A 20,951-nucleotide genomic window follows, 5' to 3' on the forward strand; every position below is an offset into this window, starting at 1 on the left:
AGTGACGATTAGGTCCAAAAATTATTATATCAGTTTTTTGTTTATATAGGTTTAGGGTTTAAGTGCCATCCATGATTTTGTCACACAGAAATTGCAGCAGGTCAGTAAAGCTGCGTTTTTGCAAAAATGCATTTTTTACATATTTGTCAAAACTGTCACTATGTCCTGCCAGTAGAATATGGGACAGATTAATTGTGAAAAAAATAAAGATTATCTGGCTCCTCCCAGTGGTCCTACTGCCATTCACAGAAATACACCACTCCAGGTCAGAAACAATCAATCGGTCAGGAGAAATTTCTTAGCAGTGTCAATCACGCCAATGTATGCGCTGCTCACACCCATCCCCTGCACAGCGCGTACCATTGCTCAAGCTCAAGATTTGGCAGTGTGCTGCAGTGGTGATAATGGTGGACAAACAATCTAACGTTACAGGAAAGCCAATTTCTCGAGTGGCACCTATTCAAAAAACTGATGATGAAAGCAAGTTGTGCATTTATGGCAGCTTCCACTGTGGGGGAGGAGCTCTGAAGGGAGGGGTGTAGCACAGCAGAGACCAAGGGGAAGGGACCTGTAAGGTGTGCTTGTTCAAATGTTCATGCTAAGTCTACTGCAGCTTTACATGGCACTGTATTCTTCCTCTTGAGGAGCTGACAGATTTATGAATTATCAGCACGAACTGAACCAGAGCATTTTAAAGGAAACCAAAAGTGGATCAAGAATGGACCTCTGTAGGATCCCACAAATGAGGATAAAAACAAATGATTTTGACAGTGCAGCACGGTCTTCTAGGTATAATTCAAGCCACTGCCTGTGTAGAATGTTGCAATAAGATCTAAAAGAACAAAAATGGCAGAATTCACTGAGTCTGTTATCAATAAAGGCGTGTCAAAACTTTTTTTTAAATGCTAATTCAGTACCACTGAGCTTTAAAACAAAACAACAAAAAAAATAATTCACTTGTACCATTTGTGGACCATAATCTGTGGGAAAAGGCATACGTTATGCCATGCCATGGAAACACTTTTTTTTTTTTTGTTGCTTATTATTACAGACCTTTTCAGCCTTCTTAACAAGTTAATGTTTATTTTCCTTTGAGCATTGCCCAAGATACTGGCATGGACTGGGAAATCAGAAAGACTTGAATGTTTTACACAGTGCAAAGCACGGGATTTTAACCAGCTTAGTAAAAAAGTAAAAGCATTTTTCTTGATGACCAAATGAAGTGCTTTTAACAAGCAGGAACATCTTTATGCTTGCTCTCTGTGCTGTTTGAGAATCGGCTGCACCTAATAATCAGATCAAGTGTATTGCTTTGGTCAGTTAGGAAAGAGAACAGCTGGTTGTGCCTCAGCACACTGCTCACTAATACCGGGCCCTTTTCTATATTAAGTTGCCCAACATACTTAATCTAACCCCAAGATTAAAATCAGATCTAAACATAAACCTTCTATAGGAGCACTAAACAACTGGAGATTGTCCTGCATTTTTGAGGTGATACAAAGCTTGAGATAAAATTAGTCCAGACCAGTAGTAAATATGCTAAAACTGCATTAAAACTACATTATAATTATCAGATCATTTTCCTTTGTTTAGGCTCTGTTCTGCAGCACATTATTGCGTCTGCAAAGACGGCTTCTCCTGAAGGACCAGCTCCACCAGCGACTTTCGCTTGCAAGTTAATGAAGGCTTCCTTTCTTTCACCAGCTGGCTACCCTCAGAGCATTCTTGTACTTCGTTCCTAGCTTCAATTCAACATGACATCAAATCTGCTCATCTAAGTGAATGTGCTGCCAAATAATTCAGCGACACAGAAGTGAAAATGCAGAGCTGAATGAGTTTCACGGCTAAGGTCTTTATAAAGCACATTGAGTTCATATGGAAAGATGCAGTTATATAACATATCTGTGATGCAGAGGAGAATTTTCAGCAGATTAGTGAGAACTACAGTGACGCATGCTAACAGAGGGGAAAAAGGAACCTTTGCACCTGATTAAAACTAGGCTCCTCTTATAAAAGACGTATCTCCGGCTGATGCCCTCAGCGATTGTGGCGGCCTTTTGAAGTTAAAAACATAGGAGGGATTTACAAAGCAGCAGAAGCAGGACGAGAAGGAGCGAGGTCAAGTGTTAAATCATCATGACAAGTTAATGTGGTCTGATAATCACCATGAAGAATTATTTGATGGGAGTGAATCCAGCAGCTTCTACCTAATCATCTACATGCTGTGGACTAAACACAGAAATCTCTCCGGGTAAAAGATCATAGAATAAACCTTCCCTTTAGTAATGTATGTAGAGGACTACATGACCATCTCCTATCAAGATGTCTTCTGTTGATTGACAGAATTTTAGTCAAAATCGCTTTCACCTAAACCGCTCCTCTAAGGTTTTTCCACCATACCTCTGTTGCACAAAGTTCTGTCCACCATCCCACAAATTAGAATTGTGCCTTGGATTTCGTACATGTTGCACAGCCTGCTTTCTCTTGATGATCAATTAACAAACAGGTGTCCTGGCATATTTTAATTCTGATGGTAAGCTGTCTGATATAGCAAAACAAGCCCAGACCATACTACCAATCACCACTGTTTTCACTCTGTTTTCACTCTAAAGCACTGCAGGCCTCACGTACCTCAGTCAAGGTCTGTGTTCATGGTTTAACAACAGAAAAGAGACTTATATGGCTTCATTCTGCAAATCTTTTAATGCAGTTTATACACATAGGGCTTTTTACTAGAAGATTCTGAAGGATACTACAGGGGTTGGACAATGAAACTGAAACACCTGTCATTTTAGTGTGGGAGGTTTCATGGCTAAATTGGACCAGCCTGGTAGCCAGTCTTCATTGATTGCACATTGCACCAGTAAGAGCAGAGTGTGAAGGTTCAATTAGCAGGGTAAGAGCACAGTTTTGTTCAAAATATTGAAATGCACACAACATTATGGGTGACATACCAGAGTTCAAAAGAGGACAAATTGTTGGTGCACCTCTTGCTGGCACATCTGTGACCAAGACAGCAAGTCTTTGTGATGTATCAAGAGCCACGGTATCCAGGGTAATGTCAGCATACCACCAAGAAGGACGAACCACATCCAACAGGATTAACTGCGGCTGCAAGAGGAAGCTGTCTGAAAGGGATGTTCGGGTGCTAACCCGGATTGTATCCAAAAAACATAAAACCACAACTGCCCAAATCACGGCAGAATTAAATGTGCACCTCAACTCTCCTGTTTCCACCAGAACTGTCCGTCGGGAGCTCCACAGGGTCAATATACACGGCTGGGCTGCTATAGCCAAACCTTTGGTCACTCATGCCAATGCCAAACGTCGGTTTCAATGGTGCAAGGAGCACAAATCTTGGGCTGTGGACAATGTGAAACATGTATTGTTCTCTGATGAGTCCACCTTTACTGTTTTCCCCACATCCAGGAGAGTTACGGTGTGGAGAAGCCCCAAAGAAGCGTACCACCCAGACTGCTGCATGCCCAGAGTGAAGCATGGGGGTGGATCAGTGATGGTTTGGGCTGCCATATCATGGCATTCCCTTGGCCCAATACTTGTGCTAGATGGGCGTGTCACTGCCAAGGACTACCGAACCATTCTTGAGGACCATGTGCATCCAATGGTTCAAACATTGTATCCTGAAGGCGGTGCCGTGTATCAGGATGACAATGCACCAATACACACAGCAAGACTGGTGAAAGATCGGTTTGATGAACATGAAAGTGAAGTTGAACATCTCCCATGGCCTGCACAGTCACCAGATCTAAATATTATTGAGCCACTTTGGGGTGTTTTGGAGGAGCGAGTCAGGAAACGTTTTCCTCCACCAGTATCACGTAGTGACCTGGTCACTATCCTGCAAGAAGAATGGCTTAAAATCCCTCTGACCACTGTGCAGGACTTGTATATGTCATTCCCAAGACGAATTGACGCTGTATTGGCCGCAAAAGGAGGCCCTACACCATACTAATAAATTATTGTGGTCTAAAACCAGGTGTTTCAGTTTCATTGTCCACCCCTGTATCTGTCCATCAGTTTGTCACTTAGAGCTTCAGCAAACTTAGGTTATACATCAGGACAATGATCCAAAACACACCAGCAAGCCCACCTCTAAATGGCTAAAAAAAGAAGAAAAAAAAGGCGTTGCAGTGGCCTAGTTAAAGTCTGGACTTAAATCCAATTGAGATGCAGTGACGTGACCTTAAACAGAATTGGAGGTCATGCTCAAAAGGCCTCTAATGTGGTTGGAATTAAAATAATTCTGCAAAGAAGAATGGGTCAACATTCCTCTACATTGATGTGGAAGACAGTTGTCACAAATGCTTGATGGCAGTTGTTCCCACCAGGAGTGACATTAGGTCATAGTCATTAGGTTTAGGTTTACCTTTTCACAACAATATTTTCCCTTAATAAATTAAATCGACATGTGAAAACTGCATTTGTATTTTCCCAGGTTAGCATTTTCTAATTTAAAAATGTGTTTCCTTTGCAATAAAAGATGAGTTTCATACATATTTACAAGGAGTGCCAAGAAATATGTGTGTGTGTGTGTGTGTATCACTGAATTATTAAAAATAATTTAGTGATACAGAGCCTAAATGCCTGAGCTGTGAACTGTAGGGGATTGCAACATAACTCAAGCTGGCAAATGGGTCTGAGTCACACTTTGTACTGATACGAAGGAGCTTGACAACCAGTTCAATGCTGACAACTTACAGTGTAGCTCTGAGTCTAATGAGAATTAGCTAGACTTCCACCACCCACAGGCAATAAGCCTAGGCTGTGTTACTTCACAATTCCAAACTTTTGCATGCAAGGTGTCACACCTAGATACTCAAGCTTGGGGCTTTACTGAAGCTCCTAAAGGCATTTCAGCAGAGATGCCTTTTGTCACATGCACTACCACCCAACATAGTGGATGCATTGTGCCTTGGCATTTGGGCTGAACATTTTTTCCACATCAGAGAGTGACAGAGTCTTTCCATTGGAAATATGACTTTGGCTTATCCAACATAAAGCTTATAACTTGAGTAAATTTAGGGAAAACTCCAGGAAAACAAACATAAGCAACAATTTCGGTCACAGTGACTGCCAGCATCAACTTTGGAGTGGTAGAAAATCACTATTGTTGCTCCGCTGGCAAATTCTCCTCTTCCTTAACTCCCGATAAGCTGCTTTATGCCTGTGCGGGAAGCTGTTAAACCCATATCGTTTTCGCCTCTCTGCTCTCTCTGCAGTATATCCAGAGTGGGAGGATTCCACAGGAAGGCCTTGCTACATTACAGCTTCCCTTGTAGCAAACAGAAGCCAAAGAAGACTTTCAGGAAAGAACAAACAGTAGAAAGAGGACAGTGTGATGAAGCTTGATGTTTAGAACCATGCAGGGCCTTTGAAGAGGTCTCATTCTCTATTGGATTTAGGTGTGGATTTTTACTGGATACTTTTAATCACATGAATATACTTTGATCTAAACCTTTCCATTATAGGTCTGGCTGTATATTCAAGATCATTATCCTGCCGAAAGCTAAAGCTTTGCCCCAGCCTTTTGTTGCCTAAACCAGTTATAGTATTAAATCGGTTCTATTGCTGGCTTACCACTAGTTCTTTGTGTTTCCACCGCTAGATCTGGCTCTGGCACCAATACAGTGGTTCTTTCATCAGAAGCCGGGGCAAAGTCATGGAGGCCAATAACCAATTAGAACCTTGTGAGCATCATGTTTAAAGTTTTAGAGTTTGTTTCATTTTGATGTGTCTAAATTAAGACAAAAACAGTCAAATCTAAAAGCACAAAAAACAGTAAAATCACTGAACCTTCAACAATGATTAGAAATGGATTACCATTAGTCTCTGAGCTGTTCATCACAGAGTTTAGGTGAGTCAATGCATCACATATAGAGGCACTCGAAGGCAATATTTTCCCCTGAACCTTTAAGATCAGTGCTAAAACAGTGTTGATGTTTTAATATTGTCTTCTCTAAACGTTGCGTTAAATATTTAAAGAAGACAATATTAAAAAATCCGATCAGATCTGAGATCAGCTGATAGGGATTGTAAATACACTGCTCAAAAAAATTACAGAAATACACAGTATGATATCAAGTCAGCTAAACTCATGGAATATTGATCTTGTCAATTAGGGGTAGAAGGTTTTTTTTATCACTGTCAGCTGTTTTTGGTGTTAAATACATTAAGGACAGGTGCAATAAAGGAGCAACAAAAAGACAAACTTTTTTTTTTTTTGCACAGGCAGTTCGACTCCACCAGGATGGAACATCGATAATTACCCCTGAAAGTTTGTTGTGTCTCCCAGCACAGTCTTAAAAGCATGAAGGAGATTCCAGGAGACAGGCAGTTACTCTAGGAGAGATGGACAGGGCCACCAGAGGTCCCTAAACCATTAACACAGTAGGTATCTGCTAATATAAGCAAGGAGGAACAGGATGAGTACTGTCAGAGAGTAACTTCCAGTGGGCCACTGGTGTGAATGTTACTGACAGACACAGACTTCATGAGGGTGGCCTGAAGGCCCGACCTCCTCTAGTACTGTGCTCACAGCCTGGCACCGTGGAGCGCTACTGGCATTTGCCAAAAAACACCGGAATTGGCAGGTTTGGAACTGGCACCCTGTTCTTCTCACAGATGAAAAAACATTTGAGCCAATTTCACTAGCTTGTTTCTGTTCAAAGTTCTCAGTGATTTTGGATTAAGCCCTCTGTGGGTTGATAGATTTCAGTCATCATATGATGTGGCATCCTTTTGTTCCTCACACATTACCCATTCCATACCAGTATGGATACCCAGAATTATTATTTTTCCAATTGAGACCTGATGTGTTTTCAATATGTTCCTTTCATTTTTTTGAGCAGTGTATTTTTAATAAATTAAGGTGGTGACAATAGAGCATCTGTTTGCAGGGATACTGAGATAAATAATGAGTTTCTTCATGCACTTCGATCCTCCACAAAAATCTCATAAAATAGAGATACACCAAACACTCACTGGATGAGACTTCTACAGTGACATGATGACATGGTCTCAGGTTGTGGAAAACCAAACCAGTTCCTGCTCCAGGGTGGAAAGGTTTTCTTCCAGGAAGTCCCTGTGTTTAGCTCTGTGTGTCTTCCCATGATCTCTGACCAGCTTCCCTGTCCCCACAGCATGAAGCTGCCACCAAAATGTTTCAACATGGGGATGGGTATTCAGGGTAATGAGCAGTGATAGTTTTCTCAACACAGAGCATTTTGAACATATGTCAAAGAGGTTGATTTTGGTCTTATTGGACCGTATGTTAGCTGTGCTCTCTTCCTTTATGATGCTGTATGTTCACTAATGTTTTCTAATACACCTCTAAGGCCTTTACAGAACAGCTGGATTTATACCATGACACCGTACTCACAGGTGGGCTAGGATACACTTCCTTTTATTAAGGGGTATAAAGGTTATGGGGCTGATTACAAATGCACTTGCAATAAGGAAAAAGCAGTACCAGAGAAGCCAATATCCAATATAACACTTGATTTTCTGTTTCCAAAGAGGAACAGAGCATGACACCCAGTCCAACACTCTAAGCTAATATAGTGAGGATAATTTAGAGGAATTGGAGAGGTACAAAAGCACTGACAGCAAACAGAAGGAGCAGTAATCACAGGTTTCTCTCTCTATAATGATGGGGAAGAGTGCAAGGGTGACTTCTGCTATTTCCAAAATATCTTGTAAGTGAAGAAGACAGCAGCTCCACTCAGATTTTTTTCACCTCCTGCCTGTGAATCCGTTAAATGTAGCACATAATCTCAGTGGCTGCTCTGTGAATTTGCACATCGAAGCCTGACACAGTCGCTGATTAGTCTGCAAAGCAGCACAATGTCCATGTCACCTTCTAACACTTACTGTTCCTGTGATACGTTTTCACATTCTACTACTACAAATCTATGACATGTTACTTTTCTTAAAGTTGTATTCCACACGCTTAACAATCACTTGATTTTCCTAATAGCTGACACATCTTTAATCAGCAGAGTCATGCTTCGAACGTCTTTACCTCTTTAGGGAATTAGGCTTGATCGAAGAAGTGTTAGATTATACTAGTGGCACAAATATAGATCTAACATGATAAATACATTTACCTTTGTCCCTCAAACTTTCATCTCACATTACAGGAACACATACCCCAATAAATTAAAACAAGGCTAAAGATATCAGCATGACTTTCTCAAAGCAGTTGAACATGGCTATTATTATTCGTGACATTCTGAGCCGATTGAGCCAGTTAAAGGGAAGGGTCGAATGGAGGACGTCAGGTCAGAAAGAGGCAAAAGAAACTGGACAGAAGTGGGAAGACAGCAAAGCCTAATCCAAAAAATGTGGTAGGAGGTGGTAGAAGCCTGCCCCTAGGCATTATGGGAGATTATTAATAAATATGCGGGGCCCGCTGCCAGATAGATTATCACGACAGTTTCTATTTTGGAGTTTTGCAGCAAGACCTTTTTAGATTTAGTGCTTCTGTAATCACTACAAATGAATTTAGAGTTGAAACTAAATATTTACATAGAAATACACACAACCCTTTTCCCTCACTGTCTGACATTAAATCAGACTTTTCCTGTTTTGAGTTTATTTAGGATTACCGAAATGACTCATTTGCTAAATGTCTCATGACAATAACAGAGAACTTTTACGCTTTTTTAAACATAGACATTTTCGTACTATACAATTACTATAATTTTAAACAATTTGGGAAACTCGGATGATGATGTCATGGTGTAGTGAACTTCTGATTGGTTAATACAAAACATCTGAGTTAAATGTAGGCACAGCTATAGGTGTACTATAAGGCAACTCATCAAGCACACTGCTTCCTTATGTGACATCATGAAAAAAAAAATCCAAAAAAACTAGCCAAAGCCTCCGAAAGAGAACTGTGGACTTCAACAAGTTCATCCCCGGAGATTAAACATGTTAATATATTTTTTTAGCAAAATAATAAATTAACATGTTGAATATTATATTGGGTCAAGTCTATTTACCTACTGTGAGAATTGCCCCATGCTAAAGGGCAGGTTTTAGTTTCCTTGACCTATCCTGTAGGCCTTGTATAGGATTTTTTTGCCTGGTATTGCTACCAACTGATCCTTCTTTTTTTAAGTACTGAACATGTTAATGTTTTTGTCAACATCACTGACATAAAATTCAGACCAGATGTCAGCAACATCCTAAGTAACCCACACATACAAATGAATCAAAGCAAATTATTTCACAAATACGATTAAAAAATGGACACAGTAAAACAATTATAAATACAGTTAGAGAAATGAATTAAATACTTTGTGGAAAAACCTTTTTTGTTAATGACAACCTCCAGACATCACCTGCATGAAAAAAAAAAAAAAAAAAACTAGTTACATGCCTTGCTCAGGTTGGGTTTTTAACCATTTTCCCACACAAACTGTCTTCAAAATGTTTGGTGTTCTACTGTTCCTTTAAACACATTACATCCTTCGGTTCTTTCCATAGATTTTAAATGTAAAATCTTCCTCAGATTTTAAGTTTAAAGTTGTGTTTATATTTACATTTTTTTAAATGTGAATGGATACAAGTCAGGTGGTTGCCTGGGCTGTTCTAGCAGTTTCACTTTCTTTCTCACTTTCTTTGGCTGTGTGTTTGGAACTATTGTCTTGTTTGGAAATCCCCACATGTTTCATCTTGATAATCTTTTCAAGAGTGTCGCAGTATTCCTCTTTCCTTTAATTATGTGAAGTCTATATGCAGTAGGAAAGCCCATACCATGATGTTGCAACCTCCAAACTTCAATTTTGCCATGGTTGTTTTCGGGCAATGTGCATCTAGTGAGAGTGAAGAGATCAGCTTTTAGCCTCATCTGACCAGACTATTTTCTCTAAGTGTTTATCTGGCTTGTCCAAATCATCTGCAGCAAACTTTAAACCTAAACCATGCTTTTTCTTCAGGTGTGGAGTCAGTGAGTGTGCATAGAGGCCATTGCAATTGAGTGCATGACTTTTGGAAAACAATGGTACCTGCTATTCCAGGTCTTTCTGAAGCCCAGTGGGAGTGTTCCTTGGTTTTTTGGACAACTCTTTCTTTTTACTCCTCTGTTAGCACTTTTATAAGGGGCACCTGGTCATAGCTGGTTTATGGTGAAGTTATGATCTCTTCTTTTTCAGATTCTCGCTCCCATTGCACTCATTAGAATGTTCAGAGGTTTAGAAATGTAGCTGCAACCTTTGCTGTTGGTTTGTTTTGCAACAATAAGACTTTTTTCTGAAGGTGTCTTTGGTTTGACAAATCAAACAGCTGGTATTGAGAAATCTTCTATAGGCCAGTTAATATTAGTTAGTATCAGTTACTATTAAGCAAGCTGGTATTTATTTGCACAGAGCAGCAGGAATTTCTTGTAAATACAGAATTCAGCTGGTTTATGGCTTTTCGTAGTGTTGGTAGCAAAAGTGGTAGGAGTTCATCCTTTAACCTGGTTCTAACCCATGATTTGTCTTAGTCATTGTGTCCTTGGCAAGACACTTCACCAGACTTGCCTACTGATGGTGGTCAGAGGGCTCACTTCAGTCAGTTTGCCTCAGGGCAGCTACAATGTACACAGGTTGGAGAATGAAACTGAAACACCTTGTTTTAGACCACAATAATTTATTAGTATGGTGTAGGGCCTCCTTTTGCAGCCAATACAGCGTCAATTCGTCTTGGGAATGACATATACAAGTCCTGCACAGTGGTCAGAGGGATTTTAAGCCATTCTTCTTGCAGGATAGTGGCCAGATCACTATGTGATACTGGTGGAGGAAAACGTTTCCTGACTTGCTCCTCCAAAACACCCCAAAGTAGCTCAATAATATTTAGATCTGGTGACTGTGCAGGCCATGGGAGATGTTCAACTTCACTTTCATGTTCATCAAACCAATCTTTCACCAGTCTTGCTGTGTGTATTGGTGCATTGTCATCCTGATACACAGCACCACCTTCAGGATACAATGTTTGAACCATTGGATGCACATGGTCCTCAAGAATGGTTCCGTAGTCCTTGGCAGTGACGCGCCCATCTAGCACAAGTATTGGGCCAAGGGAATGCCATGATATGGCAGCCCAAACCATTACTGATCCACCCCCATGCTTCACTCTGGGCATGCAACAGTCTGGGTGGTACGCTTCTTTGGGGCTTCTCCACACCATAACTCTCCCGGATGTGGGGAAAACAGTAAAGGTGGACTCATCAGAGAACAATACATGTTTCACATTGTCCACAGCCCAAGATTTGCACTCCTTGCACCATTAAAACCGAAGTTTGGCATTGGCATTGGCATGAGTGACCAAAGGTTTGGAGCTCCCGACGGACAGTTCTGGTGGAAACAGGAGAGTTGAGGTGCACATTTAATTCTGCCGTGATTTGGGCAGTCATGGTTTTATGTTTTTTGGATACAATCCAGGTTAGCACCCGAACATCCCTTTCAGACAGCTTCCTCTTGCGTCCACAGTTAATCCTGTTGGATGTGGTTCATCCTTCTTGGTGGTATGCTGACATTACCCTGGATACCATGGCTCTTGATACATCACAAAGACTTGCTGTCTTGGTCACAGATGAGCCAGCAAGACGTGCACCAAAAATTTGTCCTCTTTTGAACTCTGGTATGTCACCCATAATGTTGTGTGCATTTCAATATTTTGAGCAAAACTGTGCTCTTACCCTGCTAATTGAACCTTCACACTCTGCTCTTACTGGTGCCATGTGCAATCAATGAAGACTGGCTACCAGGCTGGTCCAATTTAGCCATGAAACCTCCCACACTAAAATGACAGCTGTTTCAGTTTCATTGTCCAACCCCTGTATTTCACCACTGTCAGTGTGTGAATGGGTGGATGACTGATTGTAGTGTAAAGCACTTTGAGGTCTCTAGGGACTTGATAAAGTACTATACAATTACAGGCCATTTACCATTCATGTTTCCAATACTTATTTCCTGTGTGACTACAACTATTTATCAAAGAATTAATTTGTCGACATTTATTTCTTTATTTCTTTGTATGTGGTGATTACTTGGGTTGTTAATGATATCTCGTGTTAATTTTACGTCAAAGGCTCCATTGAAAAAATTTTAATTGAAATAAAAATATTAATTTTACCTGCTGTATAATTTTGTCACAAACTGCTTCATATCCCTGCTCTATTTTAACAGTAAACCTCCAACAAATGAGGCACAGTGCTCAGCAGTCCAGGTCTTACTACATTTTTAGTCCTACATGAAGGGCAGTGGCGTCTCAAAGTAACACACAGCCCTTACATCACCACAATGTCGACAACATGACTCATCACTGTGTTTCGCTGCTTTAATCTAACTACTACTCATATTGCACAGGAAAAGAAGCTGCAGAATAGGAAACTTGGAAATACTGCCTACAAAATACTATGATCTCTACAAATCTGTATCAACATTTGTTCTTAAAGAAGTTGATAACCTATATTTTCATGTAATGCTTACTGATAGTATATATGAAGGCAGAATCATCTGAACCAAGATTTTATCTTTCTGTATTACATTGCCATTATGTAGGACAAGCCTGTAATGTGTTGACTGTAACATCTGTACACCCGCCTCTATTCCTCTTATGTAATCATTGTTTTGACAGCTATTTTAATAAGGGATCATGGTTGTATTCTCAAATTGCATACTCATGACAGGTGTGACTGTGATATTAATTTGGGTCTTTTAGATTCATTAGAACTGTTGTTTTCAATCCAGTGGATTTGGGTTAAAAGGGGCTGCACGGTGGTGCTGTTGGTAGCACTGTTGCCTTGCAGCAAGAAGGTCCTGGGTTTGAATCCCAGCCAGGGGTCTTTCTGCATAGAGTTTGCATGTTCTCCCCGTGCATGCATGGGTTCTCACTGGGTCCAGCTTCCTCCTACAGTCCAAAGACATGGCTGTTAGGTTAATTGGTCACTCTAAATTGCCCTTAGGTGTATGAATGCGTGGTTGTGTGTGTGTGTTTCCCTGCAATGGACTGGTGACCTGTCCAGGGTGTACCCCACCTCTTGCCCATAGACTGCTGAAGATAGGCACCAGTTTCCCCACAACCCACTATGGAATAAGCAGTAGAAAATGACTGACTGACTGGGGTTAAAAGCTTTCTTTTTGTGGAATTAAAATTTTTGTAGCTCCACCGACTTCCATTAAAAATGTTGCTGAGTATCTGACCTCAGGTGGAAGTGCCATGGTTTGGGGATGCCTTGCTAAAGCAGGACATTGCCAGCTCACCATCATCACTATGAATTCTACTGTGTATCACAGCATACAGTAGGGAAATGTGAGACCATCTGTAAAAACAAAAAAAGTGAAAAGCTGAAGCAGAACCAGATCCTGCAAAACGACAAAGACCCTAACCATATCAACTACTCCACCAAGAATTGGCAGAAATATTTTATATGGAAAGTCCTTGACCCATTCTCCAGGCAGAGGCTTTTGTCCTTTTGAGGTGCTGTAGGGTGTACCTGAAATATGATATACATGCAAGAAATCCCTAAGAAATCTCAGAGCTGAGAGTGAAAAGTGGGGAAAATCTTAATGAGACTGATGTCACTGATTGTAGGGGGCCACAAGAAGACTCTGACTGAAGTTATTTCAGACAATTTTGCCTTTCTCATCAGCAGCCTTATCACACAATTGTGAATTGTTGAGCGTTTTAACAAATATGTCCACAATGAATGTTGCAGCACAAATGGTCAATGTCCTCAACTTCCGCCATGTCTATGCTCATTGGTGTTGAGTTGCTGCAGTGGGGTTATGTGGAAGCCTGCTGTTTCTTTTAATGATCCATGGAAAACATGTAAAATGCTCAGTTGGGACGACTCTGTTAGAAGTAGGGTCTTAATAGTGCACAAAAATGGAAGCATGGTGTGCAGTTGCTTTTACTTCACTTGCATTTTTAAACAGAAGTCGAAAGCAAACAAGTTTAAAGGAATACAAGCCCACTTAGGAAATCTTAGCTAAACATATGATGTAAAATTAGTATTTTTGGAAATCTGTGCTCCAGCATAAGCAAGCACAGAAAGCAGTAACAAGAAAGACATTGCTGAACTGTGAACCTTTGTTGACTGTAGTGCCAGAACAAGCTCTGCGACACGACAGGCTCGGCTCACAGAGCATCTCCTGCGGCACTGACGAGCCGGTGAAGCGAGGTGTCACAGCCGAGTCCCCACACAATGACCTCCCAGCACTTCTCACAGCAGACGCCATATTAGTTCAAACACACACAATAAAAACAGAAAAACACTTCTCCCTGCCTATGGGAAGAGGACTACTGCTGCAGTTATAGGAAAGATTCATTAGAAACCTATAAAAACCATCTGATTAAAAGTGAGAGCTTCTCACAGCTCGCAGGAAACTAAAAAAAAGCATTGTCTACTAGATTAGTCAAGGATCTGCTGGCGGAGCTTAATTGCAGGTTTTGGGGAAGTTAATATGATGATTCTAAGAAGTCCTTGAGGAAAATGCTGGCTTTGATAAGCAACGTGGAAAATGAACTACTTAACGTATCAAACAGTCTGTCACATTTTTGGGCTTGGACAACCAGACCTTAAATAAAGCCTTCTTCTTAAAACAGCAAAAAAAACTTTTTATGCATTTGTATTAATACTACTTGTCTCAACTGGTCGATTTTCGGCATGCAATTAAGAAATAAATAATTTTTTTTTAAACTCAGTTTTATTTTGCAACTCATCCTGAGGCCAAAAACCAGTAATCACCATTGGCTGTAGTCACCCTCTCCTGCTGGGGAGCATCTGTTGGCAGAAATGTAGATAACAGGTTGTGGACAGCCTCTCCTGATGCCCTGCTTAATATTTCATGAGAGAATTTAGTAGTATGACATCATTATCAGTCAATATTTAGAACTGACACTATCACTAAACCCATTGTGCACCTATAGGTAAACTTTTTGTGAACAAACAGGTTAAAAATATACATTGTTTGGCATGATGTGGTTACATTTACTGAAACAACATAAGTTGTTTGTATCCACAAACAACCAAATTTGAGTTTTAAATAAATCCAATTAAAAAACATGAAACGAAAGCTCAATAACAGTTAAAAATGCAGGAAAAAAAAGATGTTGACCTATTCCTCATTACAAGAGGTTAAAAAATGGAAAACTATTATCAATAGCATGAAACTAAAAATGTAAACCACTCAAATCCCAGTGGCTAAAATAAAAGTCCAGAAAGAGAAAAATGTTAGCTAAATGCTAAGAGAAAGATGCTAAAAATGTTAGCTTATCACTAAAAACAAAATACAAAAAAATTGTGTTTATCCACATAGTTGTGTGGTAAACAAACTTTGAAGGTAAAGGTTTGCTAAAATGTTAGCTTATGTCTAATAGCAAGATGCTAATAAAAAATGTTAGCATGACACTAACAAGAAATGTTTGCCCATTGTTTTTTTTTTTTTTTGTTTGTTTTTTTTTAAAGATATTTTTTCAGCACTAGAGGCTTTTATTTATCATTCTGGGACTTGAACCCAGGATGGCAGCATCAAGGACTATAGCCTCTATATATAGCGCTTAAAACCTGCACCACCAACGCCGCGCCCTGCCCATTGTTAATAGCAAGCAGCTAAAAATGTTAGCCTGTCAGTGACAATAAGAGGCCTAAATGTGAGTCTATTGCTAATAAAAAAGAGACCATTCATCCATTTTCTATACCCGCTTCGCAGGGGAGCTAGTGCCTATCTCCAGCAGTCTATGGGCAAGAGCCGGGGTACACCTTGAACAGGTCGCCAGTCCATCGCAGGGCATAAAAAGAGACAAATTAATGCATTTATCAGGTTTTCAAGTTTTATGAATTATATTTAGCAATACAAAGCTCATTGCTTTAATTTCTCTGTTCATGTTACTTACAGCCTTGAACAGCTTCATTTTGCTGCCTAGATTATACTCATTTACAGGCATAGAAGGTACATGTTATGAAAAATAGTTCCTTAAACTGTGTGTATGTGACCTGTGGGGCCAGTAAGAAAGACACTAGCTCTTTACCATAATAGAGCATTTCGCAGCAAAAGTATTATCTCTTGTTTGACTCAACAAGAATACAAAAGAGAGTTATGTTAGCCAGGTAGTCAATAAGACGTAGCATGATACAAAAAGGTAATCTACAGGGGTTGGACAATGAAACTGAAACACCTGGTTTTAGACCACAATAATTTATTAGTATGGTGTAGGGCCTCCTTTTGCGGCCAATACAGCATCAATTCGTCTTGGGAATGACATAAACAAGTCCTGCACAGTGGTCAGAAGGATTTTAAGCCATTCTTCTTGCAGGATAATGGCCAGGTCACTACGTGATACTGGTGGAGGAAAACGTTTCCTGACTCGCTCCTCCAAAACACCCCAAAGTGGCTCAATAATATTTAGATCTGGTGACTGTGCAGGCCATGGGAGATGTTCAACTTCACTTTCATGTTCATCAAACCAATCTTTCACCAGTCTTGCTGTGTGTATTGGTGCATTGTCATCCTGATACACGGCACCACCTTCAGGATACAATGTTTGAACCATTGGATGCACATGGTCCTCAAGAATGGTTCCGTAGTCCTTGGCAGTGATGCGCCCATCTAGCACAAGTATTGGGCCAAGGGAATGCCATGATATGGCAGCCCAAACCATCACTGATCCACCCCCATGCTTCACTCTGGGCATGCAACAGTCTGGGTGGTACGCTTCTTTGGGGCTTCTCCACACCGTAACTCTCCCGGATGTGGGGAAAACAGTAAAGGTGGACTCATCAGAGAACAATACATGTTTCATATTGTCCACAGCCCAAGATTTGCGCTCCTTGCACCATTGAAACCGACGTTTGGCATTGGCATGATTGACCAAAGGTTTGGCTATAGCAGCCCGGCCGTGTATATTGACCCTGTGGAGCTCCCGACGGACAGTTCTGGTGGAAACAGGAGAGCTGAGGTGCACATTTAATTCTGCCATGATTTGGGCAGCCGTGGTTTTATGTTTTCTGGATACAATCCAGGTTAGCACCCGAACATCCCTTTCAGACAGCTTACTCTTGCGTCCACAGTTAATCCTGTTGGATGTGGTTCATCCTTCTTGGTGGTATGCTGACATTACCCTGGATACCGTGGCTCTTGATACATCACAAAGACTTGCTGTCTTGGTCACAGATGCGCCAGCAAGACGTGCACCAACAATTTGTCCTCTTTTGAACTCTGGTATGTCACCCATAATGTTGTGTGCATTTCAATATTTTGAGCAAAACTGTGCTCTTACCCTGCTAATTGAACCTTCACACTCTGCTCTTACTGGTGCAATGTGCAATCAATGAAGACTGGCTACCAGGCTGGTCCAATTTAGACATGAAACCTCCCACACTAAAATGACAGGTGTTTCAGTTTCATTGTCCAACCCCTGTATCCTGTTTAAATGGTTTAATGTCTGTCGTTTTTTGACTTGTCACTGACCAGGCAAAATAACTTTAGAGGAACTGAATAAGACTGAAAATTTAAGGGTTGTACCGATCTCCTTCTGATTTAATATTTCTTTCATTATATGTTTCCTCAGTAAATTTCCTCGGTTAAGTGCCTTGCCTAGGGGCACACTGACATGTGGCAGGAGGAAGTGGAATCAAACCCACAACTTATGGAAAGCATGATGACTATTCTTACACTGAGCCACAGAGTATAGATATATAAAATGTGATTACGCCTCACTTTCATTATTTATATAATCTAATGTGCAAGGTGCACTTTAATGCACCATGAAGTTATCTCTGTGGCAATAAATGCTGTGCAATGGCACACTAGTCTGATATCAGGGCAAGGCTGGTGGGTCAAACACATCTTGATGTTTGGCACCTTGCCACAGTCATGTTATTTTACAGCTCCCACATAATAAACATCAACAGAATCAATCCAGCAATTGTGGAGCTGTATATTTCAAGTTGACTGGAGGCTTGGCAGTTAACCTTCCACTTTAAGCTTAAACTGTGCTAAAAATATATAGTTTTCTGTTTCTTGTTAGGTCAAAATTAATTAGCTAGCTAAACTGCAGCGGTTTGCTGCATTCGAAATGATTTGACATGACCCTTGGTTTAGACTGTCACCCAATACACTTAGATAACCCAATAAGAAATAGACATGGAGACTGCTGTTTTAGTAACGTTAGCTAAGCTAATTACTTATATAGATGCTAAACTCCATAATCATTGGGTTTGATTTACAAATAAATGCTGTTCAACAGCAAGCATGTCATTGCCTCTGCTCAAATAATTCAATTCAATTTAATTCAGTTTATCTATATAGCGCCAATTCACAACATGTTGTCTCAAGGCACTTCACAAAAGTCAGGTAGATAAATAAATAATGCATCACTCTTTACAGCACAAATGCTACAAAAGTCTTTTTAATTCTGCTGTTTTTAGCATAAAGATGCTAAAAGAGTTATCCACCCCAGGAAAGATACTGACTGTATGATGGGAAGTGATTTTTCTAGTGCATCATTTTAATGGCAATCCAGACAGCAACTGGAAATTCGCTGCTGTCCTGAGACAAAAAAAATAAAAAATAACAAACTCAATAAAATTAAAGCAAACAAAAAACATTTATATATATAATAAAAACACCAGAGACTTCTTCTATATACCACATTCTGGCAGTGCTTAGTAATGACACAGACATCAAAAAACCATTCAAAGTTCAGTTGCTGATTCAGGTTACCAGCCACTAAGACAATTTTGAGCTACGAGTTGTTTTAACATGGCAGAAAAACACATTTGTCTCTGCTCTACTCTGACTAGCAAGAAGCTGTGTTTATGCTGCATTCCATTTGTACTCGGAAGTCGGAATTTCTGGCCTCCGAGTAGGATATTTCAGCTGGAACACCAGCAAAAGTCGGAATTACAACTTGGAAAGTCGGGGCAACACGACAATATCCGACTTCCGCATTCAAGGTGGTTGCTACTTGCATCAATAGTAGTCAAATATTCTTACTGTGACTCTTTTTAGCAGTTCTTTATTATTTATGTACAAAATACCACATAGAATAGTGTAATTGTCATTCTTATTGTTGTAAGACTGCTTTAACAGTTGCTAGCAATATGAACGAAAACAAGCAGGAAACTGGAACAATACAACTCGGAGACATAGACCCTGTCCCATTACCCACACTACACCCTACGCCCTCTATGAAGTGTTTACTTTGTACAAGTGCATGTAGGGGTGGAAGTGCGCAGATTACAAGCGTGCAAAATTTGAGAATTTAGTACAGTAGGGGTTACATCATTGACTTGCACCTCTGCACCGTAATTGCAACATCAAAAAGGGCGGGAACCAGCGCTGTTTTCATCGTGTTGCTGCTAAAAAACTATTTTAAAACTGCAACAAGCAATTGTTTTGAGGAGAAGAAAGTGCAGGAAGCGAAGGAGGCTTAATACACCAGACTCTCGCCGCTCCAGTTTTTGTTTGAAAGGTAACTTCAGTGTTATGACGTACTGACTGCCCAAACTCACTCTGAACCCAGTGGTATCTTACAACGTTGAGCCTGGAAAACCAGTAAAAAAAAAAAATATTTTTTGGCTTGCTGTCTAAAGTTTACGGAGTTCTTATTATTCTGATTTGATGGCTGGTTACGTTGACAGTTGTGATTGATTTTTGCTCAGAGCGTCATCTGCAGCAGTGAATTGTGGGTAATATACTTCGGCGAAGTCCGCTTAGATGCGGGCTTCGCCGAAGGGCTACGCACTCGAACCCATCAACGGGAACGCGCAATTCAGGGACAAAAGGGTGGAAGTGCAAGTATTGGGACAGGGCCATAAACTCCAACATCCCAGTTCTGACTTCCGAGGGTAATGGAACGCAGCATAATCAAAGGGTGACATATGCACAACAAGTAAAACACTGACTACTCACAAGGGCTTAACACAAACCCGGTGAAAAAAACTAAAAGTAAAAATCGGAACTACGTCTTTTAACTTCCGTGTCTTTACACATCGGGAATTTACTGCAATCCTAAAAGTAAAATATTCATCCAATTTAAAAAAAAATGTATATAAACGGAAATAAAAGGGGCATAACAGAAAACCTGCATTAGAATTTTTAAGAACTGACTTTATAAGCTGACTAAGGCAGCAGCTCGCCGGGTCACGGTGATGAAATAGATCCCCTGCTCCCCTTCTCTCCCCCAGTGGGGTGAGTGGACTGAGGGCTGCAGAGCCACGGTAGAGGGAATCCCAGCACAGACTGATTCAGCCCTACTCTGGTTCTAAAACTGCTCACACACCTCGAACCGCTTCCTGTGATGCTGATCAGTACCGATAAGGACTGAAAGGATATTGGCAAAAGAGAAGCTTCATTAAATAAGCATGTGTTCATCTCCAAACAGCAAAGCTCGCAGCAGGGAGCAATAAATCACGGACACAAAGGCTGCAAACAAAGACGCGATGCGGAGCTTAAATGCGCAAATACGCACAATTTACCTAAACGGCTGGTAAAGATGCAGAATCGTTGGATGAGGACCCTTCTTCTTCTTCCTCGGAAGATGCTATTGCTGCTGCTTCTTCTTCTGCTCTCCGATCCGTGGTCCTCCTCAGCTTCCCTGCCAGACCCCTTCCTCAAACACACGCACACAAACACACACACCCACACACACACACACACACACACACAAGCTCTCTCTCTCTCTTTCTACAAGGGATGCTGGGAACGTGACGAGCGTACTGGATTCATTACTGCAGTTGGTCCCTGCAGCTCATTGGCTGATGGGTTAATTAACACATTCAAAATAAAATCACACACACACACACACACACATATATATATATATAATTTCTACTTATTCTGGATTTCAACTTATGGGCCCAGTAATTTTTATTAGTAAGAGAGTTTTGCAGAAGTATTCACACAATTTTAGTTTTCAACACATTTTGTTTC

General features: G+C 40.6%; 1 protein-coding gene across 2 annotated transcripts in view; it reads right to left on the minus strand.

Moving 5' to 3' along the window:
- syn3 (synapsin III) overlaps nucleotides 1-20,647 on the minus strand; it is a 164,901-nt gene extending 144,254 nt beyond the window's left edge. The window contains exon 1 of one of the 2 annotated variants that reach the window (XM_047389546.1): nucleotides 20,498-20,647. The gene's annotated coding sequence lies outside the window, so the exon portion shown is untranslated. Of the gene's footprint in view, nucleotides 1-2,400; nucleotides 2,461-20,497 lie in introns of those variants that run through there. The other variant, XM_047389547.1, reaches the window with a different exon arrangement.
- Nucleotides 20,648-20,951: the final 304 nt, after the last annotated feature.

Source organism: Girardinichthys multiradiatus, chromosome 17 (genome assembly GCF_021462225.1).
Source record: "Girardinichthys multiradiatus isolate DD_20200921_A chromosome 17, DD_fGirMul_XY1, whole genome shotgun sequence".
Taxonomy (NCBI): Eukaryota; Metazoa; Chordata; class Actinopteri; order Cyprinodontiformes; family Goodeidae; genus Girardinichthys; species Girardinichthys multiradiatus.